The sequence below is a fragment of the Lissotriton vulgaris genome, chromosome 4_1 (assembly GCF_964263255.1).
Source record: "Lissotriton vulgaris chromosome 4_1, aLisVul1.2, whole genome shotgun sequence".
In the NCBI taxonomy this organism is placed as follows: Eukaryota; Metazoa; Chordata; class Amphibia; order Caudata; family Salamandridae; genus Lissotriton; species Lissotriton vulgaris.
The window spans coordinates 756,111,313-756,133,931 of record NC_141691.1 but is presented as its reverse complement, the minus strand read 5'-3'; the positions used below and the strand labels follow the sequence as shown (position 1 = coordinate 756,133,931).

At 45.8% G+C, this 22,619-nt stretch overlaps 1 protein-coding gene across 1 annotated transcript in view; it reads left to right on the top strand.

Moving 5' to 3' along the window:
• Positions 1–22,619, top strand: part of GMDS (GDP-mannose 4,6-dehydratase) — a 1,789,479-nt gene that overhangs the window by 543,821 nt on the left and 1,223,039 nt on the right. The window lies entirely within an intron of this gene.

Here is a 22,619-nt window from a genome sequence, read left to right as displayed (position 1 = left end):
CTTGTACCTGCAGGGGCTGCTGGGTGCATTATGGAATGGGATTGAGGTGTGTAGGTAGGAGGTCTTTCTGCCTAAAGTCCTCCAGCATAATGTCCCAGTCCATAGAGATGGGATGTTTCCGCAGCCCTCTCGCCTCCTTCCGTGGAATGGCCACACTTTCAGCACCACTCCATCGAAGCATGTCGTCCTGCCACACAGTCAATGGGGGCATCTGGGCGATTTCCATCTCATGCAGCACATATAATCTGCTGGTTGCACATACTACTTTCAAATATTTGGGTATCCACATATACAGGTCACCGACTGATCGACTAGACGGAAACCTTATGAGGGCAATCACGTCCATAGGTTAGAGCATTGCTTTCTGGACATCCTTGCCTCTATCAGTAATGGGGCGAATTGCCATCTCTAAGATGATGATGCTTCCCCACCTCCTCTACTTTGTAAATCTGCCCCGGTTGGTTCCACAATCCACCTTCCACACTCTGGACACACTCCTCACGGAGCTTATCTGGGGAAGAGTCGGCGTAGGGTCAGCCTAAAGAAGTTACAACTAGAACCCCATAAGGGAGGACTAGGAGCCCCTGACTTCCAAGCGTATTACTACGCAAGCCATCAGAAATGCTTGAAGTTCTAAGAAAACGATAAGAGATTTGTAAATACTTACCTATCAGTAATCTGAGGAGAAAAACGACAATTGCAATCTGTAGGAAAAAGAAAAGAAATCTAACATAATTGTTCAATAAATAGAAATAATGTACAGATAGCTCGATAGTAAGAAGAAAACATAGGAGGACACATTTAGAAGCCTTACATAAGATAGCTGCACTAATAAGAAGTAAGTAGAGGAGTATGCTAGAATAGATTAATAGCTATAAGTAAAAGAGAAGGTACTGATTGTTAAGGAAATATGTGATTATAGGTTAAGCAACACAGAGTAAAGAAAAGAATATAAAATAAGGAAAAAACAGAAAAGAAGCATGTAAGAATAGAGAAACACAGTAGGAGAAGTAAGTAGAGCATCATACTTAGATATACAAATTAAGGAATTAAATAGGAAAGGTTAAGAGTGAATAAAAAGATACCAACTCTTGTATTATAGGTTTAGCAACACACTGTGTGCAAAATAGAGATTAGGAAGAAAAGAACACCAACAGTAAAGACCGAAGAGAAGCACAGTTCTTGGAACTAAAGGTAGATAAAAATATAGTAAGAATAGAGTAGGATTAGATAGGATAAATAGTAGGTAATTTGTGTGTTTACATTTTAGGTTCACAGAGAAAGACAAAGGCCTGCTGGTCGGGCTAAGGAAAATAGAAGAAGAAAACAAGGAGAACAGTCTCTTCGTTGATTGTTTTATCCACTCCCCCTTACCCCTTGGGGGTAGTCTGGAGGCTTGGTATATTCAGACCTCCGGGGTATCTGCAGGAGGGATTTGGGAACTAGCATCTCTGTTCCTGTGCAAGTTTTTGGTAAGAAAATATATCATGTTTGACTTCATTATATAGAGTCTGACAATGAGCTATTGTTGCGTGCGATACGTATAGGCGGTCTGGTGTAGGGCTCCAAGGCCCGTAGTCTATTTCCTGCAGGTTTCTGCCAGCCGACCAGAATGATAGCCATTGGAGTTGGCTTGCGTAGTAATACGCTTGGAAGTCAGGGGCTCCTAGTCCTCCCTTATGGGGTTCTAGTTGTAACTTCTTTAGGCTGACCCTACGCCGACTCTTCCCCAGATAAGCTCCGTGAGGAGTGTGTCCAGAGTGTGGAAGGTGGATTGTGGAACCAACCGGGGCAGATTTACAAAGTAGAGGAGGTGGGGAAGCATCATCATCTTAGAGATGGCAATTCGCCCCATTGCTGATAGAGGCAAGGATGTCCAGAAAGCAATGCTCTAACCTATGGACGTGATTGCCCTCATAAGGTTCCGTCTAGTCGATCAGTCGGTGACCGGTATATGTGGATACCCAAATATTTGAAAGTAGTATGTGCAACCAGCAGATTATATGTGCTGAATTGGAGCACATCAGGGCAGGGCCCTGCCTGAAAGTAGAAAGCATTAAATTTCCCCTCATTAATGGCGAGGCCCGAAATGCGCTCAAAAGAGGAGAATATGGTGGGGAGGGGCGCCGCCCCAGCCGTCATGTCGCGCAAATAAATAAGGATGTTGTCAGCATAGATGGAAATTAAATGTGCGGTACCAGCTATTGGGATTCCCAGCCGTTAGGCTGATCGTCTCAGGGCTATTGCTAACTGCTCCAGCGCCAGAACAAACAATAAGGGTGAGAGGGGGCATCCCTGTCTTGTGCCCCTGTGTATGGTATATTCAGGTGAGATATGGGTCTCAGTGTGTGCTCTGGAGGTGGGATTTAGAATGGAGCAATCGTACCCATTGTAGGTACTCTGGAGGGAGCCCAAAGCGTTGTAGGGCCGCAAACATATAATTCCATGTTATGGAATCGAAAGCCTGTCGCAGGTCTAGCGCCAAGCATCCGTCATCCCCATACATCCCAGGGGTGGCCCTCATGATGTGGTGTAGGCGTCTGGTGTTCAGGGAGGTACTGCGCACCGGGAGAAACCCACACTGGTCTTGATGTATGAGCGTATTGTGGACAGGGAGTAGTCGATTTGCAAGGGCTTTGCTAAGTATCTTATATTCAGTCGCTAACAAGGACAAGGGCCTATAGTTAGATCCGTACCATCGCATCCCGGTTTGTGGAGTGAGACAACTAGGGCTTGCATAGTGGAGTGTGGTAGGTGTCCGGAAGTCAGGGCCGTCTTATAAAGTTCCTCCAGCTTTGGTATGAGACTATCCGAATACGTTTCATAAAATTCTGTGAGTAGGCCATCTAGACCTGGGGCTTTGTTCCGGTTAAGCCCTTTTATTGTGGCACGTATTTCGTGCTGGCTAATGGGGCCTGAGAGATCTCGCTCCGCTGCTGCTGTAATACTGGGAAATGTCAGGCAATTGAGGAAATCGACCATTAGTGTGTCAGTGGTGTGTGTTGGTGCCGCATATAGGTTACTGAGGTAAGTGCAGAAGACTTAGTTAATTTCGTGTTGTGTATGTACTAATCCTTTGGTTGGGTTTGTATGCAAGTGATGACAGGTGTTTCCGGGTTGTCTCGCAATATCTGGGCTATGCCCGATTTGTCGGCTTCAGCGTGCTTCCGCTGTGTGTAGACCTGGTGGTCAATAACACGGAGAGTCTCTAAGGTCTCTGCATGTCTGATATGAGCATCCCGTAGGTAGTCCCTTTTACACGTTCTGGGCACCTGGTCCAAGCCCAGCACAGGGGCTCCTGTGAATAAAATGATTGCCTGCTGCCATCGTCTGCACCGGGTGACCCAGCTTTCCTCCTCACCACACCCCACAAAGCTTAGTTGTCCAAGCTTCCACTTCTCGAGGCACGTTCCCTTCTGTGCCTCCGGACAGGATCCAAAAGGCTGGAAAGCTTCTGGAAGAAAATCTTCTCTTCCTCCGCCTAGCATTGCGGTAGTCGGCCATTATTCGCACTTTATATGGGACACGGTTGCACAGGTGTTGCCCAGAGTCTCGTAGAAGGACCGAATTCTGCTTTCCCAAGCTATTTCAGATGGGAGAGATGCATCGAAGTACGCCATCTGCTGTGACTTGGACACAACTGATTTGCTAGGCATGAGTGATTTCCTCAACAGTGGCCATATGGCGCCACGCCTGGCTGAGGACTCCTGGATTTTCAGGGGATGTCCATGCTAATCTATGGACATGCCCTTTGATGGCTCCAGGGCTCCCGTCTCGTCGAAGACCAAGCCGATGCAGCGCTTGAGCATTTTCAGGACTCACAGGCTACGACCATGTCCTTAGGCCTCACAACTTCATCCCAGCCTGTCTGCTCTTCGCTCCTTTTGTGGCTACGGAAGGGGCTGCCAATCATGTCAACCGTACTCCAGCCAGAGGGTCCTGCAAGTTCACCAACTTCTGTGGGGCCCTGGACGCGGTTCACCCTGACCCCGAGGTTCGGGCAGCCAGAAGTCCAGCCAAGCCCCAATCCCTTTCTCCGCCACAAAATCTTCCTAGTCCAATCCCTCCGGATCATAGATGTCCAGTTGATGGCAGGATACGCCATCACCTCCACCACTGGCTGGACATCACCTCGTACAGGTGGGTGCTGCAAATAGTCCGAAGGGGCAACTCCCTCCCCTTCGAGACCACCCTTCCATTCAAGCCCTTAGCTCACGATCGGCTGGCGGAGGATCACCTTGCCTTACTCCACAAAGAAGTCAAAAACTCTCTTGGCTAAGGGAGCTATATAGAGGGTTCCTGGGACAGAAATAGACTGGTTGTCATTCCGGCTATTTTCTTCTTCCAAAGAGGGATGGAAGCCTTCGTTCTATCCTAGACCTCAGAGCCTTCAACTGCTTCCTCAAAAAGGAGAGATTCAAGATGCTCACCCTTGCTCAGGTCCTGTCTGCCCTGGACCCAGGAGACTGGATGGTAGTAAGTAAGTAATTAAGCTTCTAAAGCGCGCAGCTACCCCCAACGGAGGAGTCCCGGCGCTGGCGGAGTCGGGAGAGAATGAGGGTGAGTTAGAGTTGTCGAGTCACAAGAAGCTAAGGGAGGCTGAAGAGCCAAGTGTTCTAAGTTCTTAAATGCCCAAGTCCGAGTGACAAATAAGATGCAATCAATCCAAAATGCAGCCGCACGAATGCTGGCTGGGATCCCCAAGTTCGCACCAGTTACAAACATCATTAGGGATCTCCATTGGCTCCCGATACGCAGCCGTATCAAATTCAAATCGCTGTGTATTGTTTACAAGTCACTCAATAATCAAGATCCCCACTTTCTCAAACAGAATCTTCTCCATCATGTCCCAACCCGATCTCTTCGTTCCTCTATTCAGAACTTCTTGGCTGTGCCTCGCACTAGAACAGTCACCTGGGGCGACAGGCGTTTCCTGGTTGCCGCCCCTAGACTCTGGAACACCCTTCCTGCACATATCCGAGCAAGTCCCTCCCTGTTCACATTCCGCAAACAGCTAAAGACGTGGTTATTTGACCAATAGCCTTGTATATCTTCTTTACCCCAGTTGCTGATCCATCCCTTAATTAGCGCCGAGACGCCCACGGGTATTCGCCGCGCTCTACAAATGTCAATAAATAAATAAAATAAATAAGCCTTTCGGAAGGTGGGTTCTGGTGTGTTTCGACACGGAGTTCCACAAAGTCGCAGTTTTGATGGAGAAGGAACGGCCTCCTTTTCTGGATTTTGAAAGCATGGGGTGACAAGGTGTTCAAGAAGGTTAGATCTTAGGGTTCTAGACTGACGGTATTTACGGACTCTCTTCCTTAGGTATTGAGGGCCGATATCATTGAGTGCCCTAAAGGCTAGCATCAGTGCCGTGAATTCAGTTCTCCTTCTGACAGGCAGCCAATGAAGGCTACGTAGATGAGGGGAGATGTGATGCCTCAGTGGGACGTTTCTGATAAGCCTGGCTGCTGCGTTCTGCACAATCTGCAGATTCCTAAACAGGTAAGCTGGCATACCCAAGTACAGACTGTTTGCGTAGTCAAGTTGTGACGTGATCAACGTATGTACTATTGTTTTCCTGCAGTCCATGGGTAGGAAGTAAAGGAATCTCCGTAGGGCCTTCATTTTCGAAAAGAAGGACGAGGAGACATGGCTTATCTGGGTCTTGCACAACATGGTGGTTTCCAGTTTAAAACCCAGATTCCTTGCCGACGGAACTGGGGGGGGGGGGGGGGGGATTGAGCTTTGCGGGCCACCAGAGGTCGGGTGAAGGGAGGGAGGGTTGATTAAAAAACAGTACCTCTGTTTTATCCGTGTTTAGCTTTAGGCAATTAGCGGTCACCCATGTCGAGATGTCCAAGAGACACTGCCTAAAGTTTGAGAATGCGGTCTCGGAGCAGTCTTGAAACGATAACACAAGCTGCGTGTCATCGGCGTATGAAATTACCTTGACACCGTGTTGATTTACTAAAGGGGCAAGGGGGGCAAGGTAGATATTAAGAAGGGTCTGACTGAGAGCCGACCCCTGAGGCCCTTCACATAACAGGGGGCGAGGATTGGAGGTGTATGGATGCAGGTGAGTTATCTGTGATCTGCCTTCTGAAAAGGAGCTGAACCAGGCTAAGGTGTTCCCAGCCGCTCCCAGCTGTCTGTCTGTCCAGATGGATCTTGTGGGACACTGTGTTGAATGCTGCCGACAGGTCCAACAGCACCAGCATTGCATGGTTCCCCTTATCCATTGTTTCCCGGATCGTTTGTTACTTCAAGTAGTGCTATCTCAGTGCTATATCCTGCTCTGATTCCTGATTGAGAGTCATGGAGTAATTGATTGGATTCAAGAAACTTGGATAGTTATTTCTGCACTTCTTTTTCGAGAATCTTAGCCTGGGGCTGACAGAAGAGAGATGGGTCTAAAGTTTTTCAGTAGGGCAGGGTCTGTATTCGCCTTCTTGAGGATCGGTTGGACAACAGCAGTTTTCCAGAAAGCTGGATAGATGCCAGTTTCCAGTGAGGTGTTCCAACGCAGGTTTAGGACAGGGTTAAGCAGTGGTGCTAATATTTTGAAAAACCTAGCTGGGCCTGGGTCCATCGGTGACTCGGATTTAGTTTTTTCCAGCTGCCTAAGGGGCGTTTCTGGGTCAAACTGGCTAAATTCTGACCATATGTTGGTCGTGGGAGGGACAGAGGCGGGGGGCAGAGGCGGTGGGGCAGAGGTGGGCTATATAGTTCCGTCTCGGGAAAGGCAGCATACATTTCCTGGATCTTTTCCTGGAAGAAAACCAAGAGGTCTTCACATAGGGCCTCAGAAAGGATTATATTGCATTTCATTGTCTCTGGTTTAATAAACCCTTGGACGATTTTAAAGACTTCCTTAGTAGAATTGTCAGCTGTTTTGATTTGATTTGCAATGTGGTCCCTAATAGTATTGCGTTTTAGTTTGTGAAATCGTTTTATTGCCTTTCAGTAAATAATTTTTGCCTCAGGGTTATAGATTTGGCGTCCGACCCGCTCAAGTTTCTTACAGTGGCTTTTTTCTGAGCAGAGTTCCGGCGTAAACCAAGGGGCAGGGGGTTTGTTTCTGGCCAGTTTCATTGCTTTCATGAGGGCTATGTGGTCAAGGGCCGACGTGACCCAGCGGTTTAAGATTATGGCGTCGCTGTTCGGTACAAAAGGGGGTTGTGATGGACGGAGCATCTGAACCAATCAAGCACTCACACCCAGTCAACAGATCTGGGTTTAATCCATCACCGTTCTTTAGCCCACTCTGCCACCCCAGTTCAGACATGGCCATGTGCAAATCAGTCTGACCCTGTGCCTCATGGGAACAGTCCAGCCCGAACTGCCAAGCCATGCCTTCCTTGGACCGGAAAGAAGCTTCCTAGGACCGGTTTCTGGCATTACAGCCGTCTTCAGTCAGGCTTGCTTGAATCCAGTGGCAAAGTGAGCAAGGGACTCATGTCTGAGCATACCCTGCCAACTTATGGCGAACAAAGTGGTACAAAAGGGTGTGGTGATGGACGGAGCAGCTGAACCAATCAAACACTCACACCCAATCAACAGATCTGGGTTTAATCCATCACCGTTCTTTAGCCCACTCTGCCGCTGTTCGGGTCACCTGTAGATAACAATGGGTTGTTAGTAAGTACCGGGCCAAGTTTTTCGGGGCTGACTTTCCTCCAGTTTCTTTTAACTGCGTGTTCAGGATTCCTAGCATTGTGGTATGTGGAGAAAGTTAGATAGAAAGGAACAAGACTGTGGTCTGTCCATAAGAGGGGAGTTGGATCCTCGATCGTGAGGGTGGGGATGTTAGTAAAGATGAGATCCAAAGTATGGCCAACCATGTGTGTGGGTTTGCTGACCAGTTGTTTAAGGTTCAGTCCAGTGTCTTCGCTAGTTGAGTGGCTATGGGTCATAGATCATTGTCATTGTGCACATTGAAGTCACCCAGGACTATAAAGTTTGTATATTTAAGTGAGAGATCAGCGTTAGGGTCGCATATTTCCCATAGCTCTCCGGGCTTAGATGCTGGTGGCCTGTAAGTCCACATTCCTGCAATGGTGAGATATTAAAGGAGAGGGCTTCCATCAAGTTAGTGTGTTCAACTTTTTTTGTGTGAAATGTCCCAGTCGTTTCTTATGATCACTGCCAGACCGTCCCCACTCTATTTCCCACCCTGTTTTCCGTAATAATTTGGTAACCTGTGGGGATGGCCAGCTTAGCGCTGCACTTGCAGGATGCCTATTTTCATATTCCTGTCCTGCCTGCCCATTGTCACTAACTGCGGTTTACAGTGGTTTACAGTGGGCCACAAGTACTTTCAGTTTGCTGTAAACCCTTCCAGCCTCATTAGTGCCCCTAGGTTGTTCACAAAGGTGAGGGCTGTGGTTGCAGCCCTTCTGTGAAGATCAGGGGTTCCAGTCTTCCCCTATCTTGATGACTGGTTGTTGAAGGCAGCCTTGTCCCAGGCAGTTGTCTCGTGCTGCCAAACTACGGCGAACTTTCTGCACTCACCTGGGGCTGACTATCCCTGTGCCAAAGACACATCTGACTCCTTCTCAGACGCTCCTTTTCATTCGAGCGATTCTGCACACGGTGCAGTTTCAGGCTTATGCTCTCGATCGGCGAGTCCAGGATATTCAGGCTATGATTCCGATCTTTTAGCCTCTATCCTGGATTTCGGTGAGAATGACTGAGGTTGTTGGGCCTCCTGGCCTACTCCATCCTGCTAGTGGACCATGTCAGATGACGCATGCGGGCTCTGCAGTGGGACCTGAAGCTCCAATGGGCACTGTATCCTGGATATCTCACCAACTTGGTTCAGATATCTGAGGACACTGCGAAAGACCTGCAGTGGTGGCTAACAAACTGTGATTGGATCAGAGGCAGACCCGTCTCCCTTCCCCAACCAGATCTCACAGTAGTGACAGATGTCTCTTTTGGGATAGGGCGGCCATCTGGGAGAGATGGAGATCCGAGGACTCGGGTCTTCTGTGGAAACCAGGCTCCACATCAACCTGTTGGAGCTTTGGGCGATCCGATTGGCACTAAACTCCTTTGTACCATCACTCAAGGGCAGGCTAGTGCAAGTGCTCACTGATAACACTACCGCCATGTGGTACTGCAGCAAACAGGGCGGTGTGGGGTGATGGACCCTTTATCAAGAGGCCCTGTATCTCTGGACTTGGCTGTAACAGCAGGGTGTTTCCCTGGTGGTTCAACATCTTGCTGGTTCTCTGAATGCCAGAGCGGACAAACTCAGCTGCTGGTGCCTTGCCGATCACGAGTGGCGTCTCCATCCGGAAGTAGTACTAAGTCTCTTTCAGCCTGAGTAGAGCCTTGGTTAAATCTGTTCGCCTCAGGCCAGCTGTGGAGGAACGGGACCCCTGCGCTTTACCACAGGTGCTGGGTACCTGGCTCACCATTATAGCGGGTGAATTGCTGACAAAACAATAGTCGGCTTCACACTACGATGAGTGCTTCATAGATCGTCAGTTGTCACTTCCTTGAGTATTGGAGCTAGTTTTTAGATACAACTTGCATTGAGACAGGGTATCTAATAATTTAATTGCCCTGAATCTAATATGGAGCAGTTATAGAGTTTGAATTTGGAATTGGACTATTACTAGGGGGACTGAATACTGGTGGTTATTACCAGGTGGTTCCTCCATACGGGAAGACACTGGTCACCGATCTATCTATAGGATCTTTCTTTCTGGATAATATTTTGAGCGCCTACCTTAGGACTAGATTGAGAAACCTGAATATCTGGGACTGTACAAACTTGCCGATGTACTCACAATAAGGATCTTGGCTTACCGAACACAGATTATTATATCTATGGTCTTACATATGCCCTGACGAAGTTCCTGTGGCACTAGGGGAACGAAACGCGTTGGCTGTGCCCGTTTTTAAGAAAGTGAAAGAATACAAATAAAGCGAAGACATTCCAAAATATTCTTCTGCGTAATTGACGTCATTGGAGGGCACCTTCCATTTTCCAAGTACATAGCTTTCAGCCTTCCTGCTGAAGTCTGCAAAGTTATTCTGGCAGCCAGGCATCCCTCCACAGTCTGTATACACCTGCCGATGGAACACATTTTGTATATATTGTGCAGAACTGTCTATTGACCCCTTATCTGCCTCTCAGATGTACTCCTGTTTATTCTTGGCCCAGCAGGGCTCTGCTCTAGGAACTTTAATGGCTACCTTATGGCCCTGTCTGCTTTTCTTTGGCTGACAGATCTACCTTCACTCTTTAAATCCCCTTTTTGTGCTGAGATTTTTGATGTGGTTTACCCATTTGTTTCCCCCTTTGCTTTTTATTTCCCTTTCTGTTGGAAAAAATACCACTCATATCGCTTTTCTGGCTGCTGAAAAAGTTGTACAGTTAATAAAGCGAAGAAGGAAAAGCATAATCCTCGCCTTCGTGTCCTTAATTGAATTGAAATGTACCGTTACTGAGCTAGGCAAATTTCGTTTCATTGCTCTATTACTTCACCGTAATCATCGCGCCGGCCTCACACTGCCTTGTGCACCTGTGGAACACAGGGAAGGTCCTGAGGTGATCTGTGAATTATAACAAGACATGACCCCTTCCGAGCTCGGTCGCCGCCCGTATCTGTTCATTTATAATGTAGACGCCTATTGTCTCCCAGACAGTAGTTCTTATAAATTATTTTGCACGTGAGCTGCAACAATGCGACACACATCTAAATAGATTACGTTAAGTACGCCTTGCAGTTAAACTCCCACGCATATCTTAATGTGTTTTTCCTGGTCGGCGTTGCCAAAAATGGCTTGAGAGTATCAGGAGCCGCTTTCATATTCTGTGACTGAGTGGAACTTGCCTGGCGCTGTTATGGAACATATTGCTGCCGTATATTTTTAGTTGTATGGCGGCTATTTCTGAAGCGTAAAGCAGATGTTGGGAACAGCTCCGTGAGGCCTGCTTCTCTGGAACGGGCGTATTATGTAAGTTAATTAGCTGGATAGGAACCTGGAATGGAAAAGTGCGCGAATAGATAGTTTTTCCGAACTGCCACCAAGGTTGGAACACGTTCACTTTTCTTCTTAACAGGAAAGTTATCGAACATTGGATGGAGCCCAGACTAGTGCACTACACGGGACGTTCTGTTGTGCTGTGTATTCAAGCACTATATACTGCTCTCGACTGATAGATTTGTTAAGCCATAGGCAAGAGCAGCTGGCAGGGAAACTAAGGGGCCCGCTGAGGAGTAAAACACATGTATTGAACTTTGGTGTTAAACTCTGCTCCGTGGCACTTAAAGTGATACGTAGTGATTGCACACGTGAAGAATGGACAGGGCCCCATTAGTATTTATAGAGAGGAAACCCAGTCCTCTATAGCCAGGGCCACTGGAATCCATACCGGATCGGTGCATGCATTGGTTGGATGTTTCCCTTACTTACTGTTGCCATGGAAGGTTGTCAAACAGCCCTGCAACACAAAAAACGAATCGCCTCCTTACTTGCTTCTACACTCACTCATATGATGCCTTCTTTGCATTGTTTGGACTGTGAACATGGTTTGCAATCATCTAATGCCACAATTGAAATTAGTATATTTTGTGACTCGTTGTCAATGTTAAACCCCTCTCCTCATACCTAGCCATGGTCCAGAGTTAGCAGTGGGTGCTTTTTGAACCAGGAGTTTTAGCGCCCCTTTTTGACTGTTAAAATTTGAGAACAAATCTTGACACTTAGGACTCATATTTTTTATAGCCTTGTTTTTAAGACTTGTTTTTCTTTTCTATTGCTTAATTGGTGTGTCTGTGCATTTTCCATTGTCTTGTGCCCATGACCTCCTAAAATAACCTTTTAAAGCACGTTTGTTACCGTAATGGTTCAAAGCATATTAGTTACTGCATCTAAATGGGCCCTATTCGAGGTGTGTGTGACCGAGTAGAGGTGTAAGGGTGCATGTTGCTTGATGGGTAGGTTCAAGAGTGTGTGTGTATTCCCTGACAGTGGATTAACAGTTAATTAATGAACTCTCCCTAACACTTTGTCACACACACAATAAAGGAACCCAGTTGACCTATTCCATCAATTCTTTTTGGCTGTTCTTTCCTTTTAAGTAGACTAATGTCTGCACAAATACTGAATTTCCCCTTCTCCAATCACCATTTAAATACAGCTGTGAAAGGCATGCCATCAAATCACCTACTTCCATTCCTTAGTAAAGGCAGCGGGACCAATAACATTACAACACTTGAGCTAAGTTTTCATTTAGAGCCAATTTACACAAAAACAGACGAATGCCAACTGGTATGTGCGCTCCACAGTGGCATCTCGATTTTCCTGTCTTGGATTTTACAGGGTTTGCCAGTGTGTAACAGGTTCTATACGCCCACATCTTAAACCGTCTAGACTGGTGTCGGTGGATTTTGTGCTATGCCAGCATTGTTATTGGATGTCTTCAAAGTAAAGATGGATGTCGGGAAACTCTGAGACAGGGACTAGCATGGCCCAATTATTAAGCGGCAAGATGGTTGATATAAGAGAAGTATCTGCAGCAAGGGTGAAGGTAAACCGATGGGTCATTTTACAGAATACTGTTGTGTAGAACAACCAGCATTTACAGCTGCTATGTGTACATAGCAGTCAGTTCACTCCGCACACTGAGTTTCCCCAGCACATTTACTCTTAAGGATCCTGAGTCGCTTGGTTCATTTACTGGTGTAAAGAGGGTAAGCTTAATCACAACTTTATGCAGATGTATGTTCTGCATCAGTACCTCGAAATCCTGGCTTCCTCTTCCTGGTCTTTACTGTGCGAGGACTCATTTTTTGACCCATGCCCACTATCGAATTTATCATTTAAAACATTCAAGGCACACTTATTACTTTCTTTAGATTAGTTCTGAAACCCATTTGCATCACCGGGTCGTGTGTTATTTTCTAATTCCTAATCAAAACAACCTGCCTCAGAAGAATAAATAACTGCTGAATATCTTATCCAATGTAAAAAGCGCCAACAGGTCTTAATCGAGCCTTGTGATTCAAGGGAAGGAAAATACAGTTCAAAGTCATTTATATCAAAAGAGGTTCCAATTTATTCCAATTGCTCCGTGCTTACATAAATAAACAAGAAAAATAAATAAAGCCAGTTCCAATAGGGCCCCTTGGGATCAGTGCATGGTACATGAAAAACCAACCGAATACAAATAGTTTCCCTAATAATAAACACACTAATCTCTCTGGAAAGTGTCTCCACTCACACCTGAAAAACATTCATATCATCAGTCAGCAAAGCAATATAAAATCAACACACAGATTTGAACATAACCAGGACCAAAATCAAAATCCCATTTGTCGTTGAGTGTCTTATAAATATCCAGTTTGTGTACACAACATGGCATTTATATAGGGATCCATATAAGTATCAATGATCACCTAAGAGGAAATAAATAAAGAAAAGCAATAAACAATATACAGCTTCGTAAATAATTCTAATGTTGTGTTTCAATCAATGATTCTCCCATTCTACAAAAAAGTCATTCAGTCTTAGCTGTCCTTGTATTCAGAAGGAGGTGAGCTGAAGTGAATACATGCAGTCTTAATGTGATGGATGGGTCTGCCTGATAACAATTATGATTTTGGGGTGTAAGTGGAGACCCTCTCCAAAGGGATTTTGTGTGTTTATAATTAGAGAAACTGATTGAACAAGTGAAAACACAACAAAAGAAAAATCCCACACCAAGTTAGAAAAATAGTGTATAGTTTAATACGTTATTTGAGACAAAACTACAAAAATCCAATCTGCAGAACTGGAGATATGCAAATATAAAGATATAAATAAAAGTAGCACCAAAGATAACCCGGACTTTAAACCTGGACTAGACAGGCACGCCTTCTCCTCATGGCATGACTCGGTGTGCAAGTCTGCAGGCCACTTATTCGATCTTTATGGTTTTCTCCCACTCTCGGATCTATCACAGCTCTATGATCTTTCCAATCCGAAGAGATACCAATATTTTCAACTTAGACATTGGCTGATGCACCCAGAGATACGCCCCCTTGTGGGCAGGAAATTGACGAACTATGAAAAGTGGCTTGTTACCAAAGAAACAGACTGGTAGGCGATCTCAGAGCTCTACCGCCTGTTAGGCCCGCCACCTCCTAAGTTGCGATCCGCCGGTCAGAAATTAATCAATCAAGAAATTTGTATAGCGCGCTACTCACCCGGAGGGTCTCAAGGCGCTTTGGGGGGGGGTCCGCTACTGCTCGAACAGCCAGGTCTTGAGTTGCTTCCTGAAGGAGAGGTGGTCTTGGGTAAGACTGAGGTGGATGGGGAGGGAGTTCCAGGTCTTGGCTGCCAGGTAGGAGAAGGATCTTCCTCCCATGGTGGCTCTTCGGATGCGTGGAACAGCGGCGAGGGCGTGGCTGGTCGATCGAAGTTGGCGGGTAGGAGTGTAGAAGGTCAGGCGGTTCTTGAGGTACCTGGGGCCTTGGTCATGGAGGGTTTTGTGTGCGTGGGTGAGGAGGCGGAACGTGATTCTTTTTGCTGACTGGGAGCCAGTGCAGGTCTTTCAGGTGTCCGGAGATGTGGCTGTGGCGGGGGATGTCCAGGATGAGTTGTGCGGAGGCGTTCTGGATGCGTTGGAGTCTTTTCTGCAGTTTGGCTGTGGTTCCGGTGTAGAGGGTGTTTCCGTAGTCCAGTCGGCTGGTGACAAGTGCCTGGGTGACCGTCTTCCTGGTTTCGGTGGGGATCCAATGGAAGATCTTTTGGAGCATGCGTAGGATGTTGAAACATGAAGACGAGACGGCGTTGACTTGTCTGGTCATCGACAGGGAGGAGTCCAGGATGAAGCTAGGTTACGTGCGTGGTCCGTTGGTTTGGGTGCGCTGCCTAGAGCCGGGGGCCACCTGGAATTGTCCCAGGCAGATGGTGATGGTCCAAGGATGAGGACTTCAGTCTTGTCTGAGTTCAGTTTCAAACAGCTGTTCTTCATCCACTCGGCTACTTCTTTCATCCCTTCGTGCAGTGCAGGTTGGTTCTGGCGGTGGCGGGGTCGTTGGTGAGGGAGAGGATCAGCTGGGTGTCGGCGTAGGAGATGATGTTGAGGTTGTGTAGGCGTGCGATGGCTGCGAGCGGGCTCATGTACATGTTGAAGAGGGTGGGGCTGAGTGATGAAACAATGGGACGGAGAACTTTCAGATCAGGAGTGGCAGGCTGTATACTATAGGGCGAACCATACTGCAAGAAATACGGCGAGTAGGGAAGCAGCGGTTAAATTCGCCACTCATTGGTATTTAACCCCGGTCCGCCTGCATAGGGGTAATCCGGAGCGCAGTTCAGCCTGCTGGAGGGGATGTGGTGAGGAAGGGACACTGACTCATCTGCTATGGGGGTGCCGGGTAGTGGAGGGATTCTGAACAGGGGTGCTTAATGACATTGACCCTCATTTTGACACGGAAATCCCTAGATTCCCAACTTACTCACTGTTAGGACTTCCCAATAATCTTACATTCCGTCTGAAATTAGCTCCGGAAAAGCAGATGGGGTTGGCCATGGGGTCAGCTGTGCAACACATTTTGTCGCTCTGGGGTACACGTACTCGCCCGACACACACGGGGTGGCTCCACAAATTATGGTATATTGTGGGCATGGAGCGCATTCAGGCGTCCCTCACCCAATCCCTTCCCTCATTTCCTACTACTTGGCAACCGCTGCTGGCAATACTGACGGCGGAATTTAATGAAGTCGCATACCCAAAATATTTACTCCTCCTGAGACTCACTGGTCCTTCTTCTACAGATACTTCTGGGGATTGAGCATTTCAACCTTGTAAGATGCTCCGCCTATGCTTGTTATCACTTAGACACACCGGTTCCAGGAGGGGGTGGGCTGAGGGGGGGGGGGATTTACTTATTTTTGTAAAAAGGGAGCATTGGACATTGGCTGCACAGACGGACTGTGGATTTCGTGTATGAAGAGGCCAGGAGTGTGGGCAGAGATGGGAGGGAGGCCCTTTAACATTTACAGCATTGTCTGACGCGCGTACTGTGCATTCTTTATTGTCTGAAACTCATTAAAACAAAGGTAACACAAAAAGTAGCACCAAAAGCCACAAAGTGCCAACTGATGGTATCTGGTTGTGCTGGATAGGGGCAAAGTCATAAGTCCAGGCCGACCCTATTGAGCTTAGGCCGGGCACAGGACCAAGCTTGGCCTGCTGATGATTGCACTTTGTCCTGGGTACGCGGTCTCACGTTGTTGCTTTGCGAAGCTTGCCATTGATTCAGAAGGAGCTAAGCGGCAAGGCATTGTGTCCTTTCCGATGAGCTGTGCGGTAAGGCTTTGCGGGGATGTGCGTTGCTCGGTGTTGCTTCTGATCAAGCTGGCAACTGTATGGCGAGGCTTTTCAGGGCTTCGTTTCAATTTGAACTGGATTTGGTTGAACCCTTAGTTAAGCTAAGAGGAGCTCTCTGTGATGCCATCCAAGGATCTGGGAAGGCACCACTTGGGGTTCAGAAACTCACTCGTACAGAAACCAGTAAGACTCAGGCAGGTCCAGTGCAGCAGGTCGGCTGGGAGGATGCAGGGAGGCCTCTTGAGTTTGTGTCTCGGTAGCTCAGAGTAGGAGTTCTGTCAGCTGACACTTAGTCATTCTGGTAGCCTGGGATGAAGGGAGCCGATCTATTCTTCCTTTTCATCCAGCGGGGCAGGCCTGAGGCAGCAGGGCAATCAGCAGGCAGTCGTCCTATAGTATCAACAGGTCCAGAATTGTACTGAGGAGTGGGTCTGATGGTCCTATTTTTATACTTGTTGCCCCCTTTGAAGTGGGAGAAGCTTCTTGAGTTTTCACCCCACAGAAATGTCTGGAATTAAATGCTTCCCTGTCCTGTTCCCTGTCTGTTTGGGGGCACAATAGGTTAGTGTGAAGTTCTTTGTGTGTGAGCTGAGACATGGTTTTTGAAGCGCAAATAGGGTTCTGTACAGCTCCACCCCCTCATCCAGCTTTGATGGCCCATAGTGCCAATACCCAGGGCCTTTTTTTTGTGACTGTCTGGGAGGAATATACAAAGGCAAATTGTCAACTACATCTAGTCTTGTGACCCAGTAAATAGGCTGCAGCCACCAAATGGTTAGGACAAGAAAATGACAACTTTCTAAAAGTATTTAAGGAAAGGGGTGGACCCTATACCATCTAGCTAGACAGAGTCAATATTAAGATTCACAAAAGAGAAAAAAGCTAGCTGGACAATCAACCACTATCAATCACTGCAAGACCAAACTATTAAATATATTGATCCAATGATTTAATCATATCAATATTTAAATATTTTTATGTCCACAAAAAGATTTTTTGGTGTTGGATAAGGAACAACAATGCTCACTTCTCATTATTTACAAAACATATACAAAACACATATTATATTTCATCTACAATTAGACATAAATGAATTTAGACAAAAATCCACATTGCACAGAAAAAACATCCAATGACTATTCAACATTGACATGTAATCACAAATATATACAAATATACACTGCTACCAGTCGTAAGCAGAGATCAACTACAGCTGCCCAAAGCCTATGGTTCAGGGTAACCACTCAACGGGGATATATTTTATAAGCAACCTATTTTGAATTAATTTCTTCAGTTGCTGCATTATATCAAACACATAGTCCCCTTGTCTAGGCACCTTGTTCACCCTCAAAGTGGCATTTTCAGAGTTGTGACTTAAAACCCAACTATACCATTAAAGAGGGTTTGAAGGTAAAATTCTTTAGAGAGAAAACTATTTTCCTACCTAATCCCAACCAAAAGATATCACTTATTAAATGTAATCAGGTTAACCGATGCTGTCGGAGGGGTAGGCCTTGCAGTAGTAAAAAACAAACCTAAGAGTTTTTCACTTGCAGGACATGTAAAACTGAAAACTACATGTCCAATTTTTTAAATACACTCCATCCTACCGTATGGGCTGTTTAAGGCCTAGCCGAGGGGTGACTTATGTGACCAATGACAAAATAGTAGTTTAAAACGTCACATACAGGCTGCAATGGCAATCCTTAGACCAGTTTAAAAGGCTACTTAAGTAGGTGGCACAATCAATTCTACAGGCCCACTAGTAGCATTTAATTTACAGGCCCTGGGTACATGTAGTACCACTTGACTAGGGACTTACAAGTAAACTAAATGTGCCAATTGGGTGCAAGACAATCCGACTCAGTTAACATTTAAGTAGGGTCAATTTGCTGGCTAAGGAGAGCCTGTGCCCAAATAATCTACCAAGGCAATTACTGAAAAATGTTCAGTTTTCAGTTTATAGATTTCATTAAAGTCAAATCAGTCATTACAGAAAGTAAAATGTTAATTAGAATAGGAAGTCAAATTAATTAATAAAAGCAGTAATACAATGTGCCTTCACAAGTGAAGTAGCTTACAGTACACATGACAAAGGTCAGATAAATAATATACCCTAATACAAAAGGACCACGCAGTATCTAGCACCCTCTAGTACAACAGCAGAATTAAGGCTTTCCCATATGCAGATCTTTTATAATGTTTCAGACAATGAAAGCTCACAGTATCATAGCATGACATTTGGAAAAAGGCAGGGCCAAAATGTTACTTGCACAATAAATGAATCATAATGCCAATTTTCAAAACACCTGCTTGCAAACGATTTTCACTGGACAGAAACATAGAAAAACAACTTAACCCCTTCCATGCTGGTGAGGGAACCACGCCGTCACGAGCCACGGGTGGCGTGTGCTCATGAGGGCGTTGTTCCGTCATGCCGTGGCCGCTCAGCCCAAGTGGCACTAATTCCGCACCTATGCGGGCGAATTCGTGAGTGGGCAGAGTCGTGATAGAACCACACCGTCATAAGCACAGCTCATTGCGTCACAAGCATGGCGGCGCCGCGCGATCCCCTCTCCCCCCCAGCGCCGTGGCGGAATTACCGCCATGGCCAAGGAGTTAATCCAATGGACTGTTCTGCATTACAAACTTAGCAACTGAGGTTTAACTCATAACCTTGTAATCTTTGGGAAACATATCCCTTCGGTGGAGGAAGGTTACAGAAAAATGTTACTTTACATGTACAGAGCCAGATCATGGCTGCAGCTGAATTTCAATGATTTTCTGAACATCAATTGAAAATGCTTGTGCACAACTTTTTAACATGCACTTTTCATCAAGTGGCCTAGTGTGGCCTGGTCGTGGTAACTAAACCAAACCTATGTTTATCATTACATTTCTTACAAAATTTCATTTTCCACAAACACATCATTGGCAAACCAAGGGTCCCACCAGGTTACATACTATCATCAACACTTTCCAACCTGTATATGGAACCCCTTGCCACATTACTGAACAAAAATGAAATCTTATACCATTTCTACGGTGCTGATACTCTACTCTACATGAAAATATACTCACTAAATGACATTGCATCTGTAACTCAAACGTTCAAGGTACACAAGAATGTATGAAGTTTCACCATCTCAACTTGAGCCCTTTTCAATCAGAATTTTACTGATTGTGCCTCCCGATTGCTCCACTCTCACAAGAGTGTATCAATAATATGACCATTCTACGCCACATTCTAGACCACAAGCTGGTGATTGTACTCTGCAGGAAATCACTTGGCTATGTACTGGATAGAAACTACATTTGCACGCGCACCAGTGAATGGAATGTAGTGCCAACCGAGATTGTTAGGATAAATGAACACTTTATCCCAGAAGAATGTTTCATTCATGTGACACAGGCTCCAATGCTTTTCTCAAGCTTCTCTCAAGGCAACTCTTCACTCAGTGGACAGGTGCATGAGAGAGAAATGGAAATTCAGCCACATTGCTCCTTTATTGACCCTACTTAATTGGTTACCATCTTCATGTGATCAGTTTGCTTGGATAGTCCCACATATACCTCATACATTTTTTTTGTTTCAAAACATTTTTATGGTCAATTTTCGAAGAGAACATGTGCGTTGCCATGAAGGAAGTCAAGCAAAGTGGACGTCGCTGTCTTCAAGAATTAGTCACAGTGTGCACAATGATCCCTCTCTCTGGGAGAGCCCAATGATTCTCATAACAGGCTGGTTACATGGTCTACCCTTCCCTTCCCCCAATCCCCACCTTCTGCTTTCCCTAACTGCAGAAGAGTATTGAGTCCACACGCCCCCACCTCGCAAGTCACCCTAAGCACAAAATAAGATTCATTGTCTCACCACTTTGAAAAGATCTACTGCTGCAAATACAGTGTCAGAGCGGAGGATGGGCAACCATTAGTCCCATCAATGGATAGGTCCAGTGCTTTATAGGGGGGGGAAAGTGCCAAGCTGGGCCTCCCCTCACTTAAGTACCGGGCCAGCTGTTATCATAGAAGTTAGAATGCCATATGTGATCCCTGTATGTTGCTCATCAGGTGCTCCAGGGCTAACATCGCACAGTCTTCGGTGCCACTGTGTAAGTGGGGGTTATCTAGTTTTTTCCAGTTGTGCGTCAATATGAGTTTTACCACCCCTAAACACTGTAGACACATATGCCACTCAGCCTACTCCAGGCGAGTCAAATGGGAGGGGGGAGGTGTGTTTCAACCCTAGGAGCATCGTCTCCAGGATTGCTGGAACAGCGAATGTTAAAACCTTCTGAAGCAGTGAGGTGACTGCTCCCCAGAAAGACCGAATCTATTGACACCCCGACTATATGTGCAGTGTGTCGCCAAATGCGTCACATTCTCTCCAGCACCTAGATGAGACATTGTGGTGTAGTCTGAGGGGTGTAATGCCAGCCCAGCCATACTTTATATAGTGTATCTCCCGGCCATGGGTAGATGCCAAGGTGTTTTGTATGTCCTGTGCAACTTGTCCCACCTCTTAGGTTCTGATGAGACACCCAGCACCCTCTTCCACTCAACATTGTGTCACCATGTCTGTGGAGTCATATGTGGTAGAAGGAAACTATATAATGTAGATACCATGCCCTGTGTGGGTAGCTGAAGTTCAAAGGCGCAAACCTCATATCTTTTTAAGCAGTCTTTGATTTTAGCTGATTTCCTTCTATACACTCTATAATAAGTACTCTGCAACACTGTGCAACTGATTGTTAGATTTGTAAAGCACTTAATCACTTTTGTACGTCTAGTTCATGCTGTATAAAACTGCTTTTATGTATATAAACGTGATGCTTATTAATAGGGAGTAACTATTCCTATTTCTCTTCAAAGTAGATTTGTCATTAATCTACAATTCATTTTGCAGGAGTGGCTTGCTTTGGCACACCAGTTGGGCTGCATGAATGATGTCCCGCACCCCAGGAAGTTGCTGGGTTTTCTTGAATACACCCATTTACCAGCTGCATTAATACCTTGAGTAATCGAAAAGTAACTCTGTGACGGTTCTTGGGTTGCCGAACTTGAATGAACAAAATGCAAGGGTGGAATGCACGGGATAGATAAGTGAGACAGCGCAGTGGGTGTTGGCTCATTGCGCTTTAGATAGTTCTCTAGCAGCACCACATTTATTTCTTTGTAATCTTTATTCAATTGTTATAAAACTCTTGAATACTTTCGAATCTTGCTAATTGTAAATGATTAGGTGATGTGACTGGGTGGATATCATACTGTTGAGTAAATATAGACGTTGGGGCATGGGGACCACACACAGCAAATATAAATCAGTCTTAAAAGCAAATATTCACTGTGAACCAATATTTGCTTGGTTAATGATCTATTGGCCCATAAACTTGTTAAGTGATAAACGCACACAAATAGCTTTCATAGCTTGTTCTGCAAAAGCAATTGTTTTTTAGTGAAACTGGAGAATTAATGGGCTTTTCAAAGGAACAAAAGATGTAAACAAGCTGGCATTTGAATGCAATGGCACATCCTGCACGCTTCTTGGAATGTGTAAGACTGAACTTGAAATTAGTACATGCTAATTGTACTTTTTTATATGTGCATCTGCAGTTGTGGTTGAAGTTGATCTTGGTGTGGTTAGGCACCAAGCCTCTCTCCTGTTGTGCACAAATTGCCAAAATGCTCTTTACTAGAATTTACAAGAATAATATACAATTGCAAAGGGATCGTTAGAAGTTGAAGAGTTACCTAATGGTCTTAAACTACAAACATATGCAGAGCATAATGGGGCGATGGCAGCAGAACATCTCCCAAGAAATGTACTCTGTTCTTATTTTAATAGAACATTTTATATTGTAGAATCCATAGGATTTCTTATAGTCAAGTTCTTGCAAGATTTGTCATTTTTTTCTAGTAAATCTCTAATTTTCATTTATAAACGAACCCCACTTCCATTTCAGTTACATGTTCACATCAGTGGCGGCTGGTGGGGAATGGGGGTGGCGGGGGGACTGATTTTTTTTTTTTAAACCATGTATCATTTCTGCCGCCTTGCCTCCGCTTCTCTTCCCGACTCCAGTCCGAAAGAAGCTGCAGGAAGCACCCGGGCACACAGGCTTCCCTGAGCCAATCGCATTGGTCTGAGCACTGTGTATCAGCCCTCAGATGGGGGCATGGGGACCCTGTGCATATTCCTCACCAGGCTGTGTACAGACTGGTGGGGAATATGTAAAGTGTGCATCAATGTTTGGCCGGCAAAGACGGCCAGCCAATC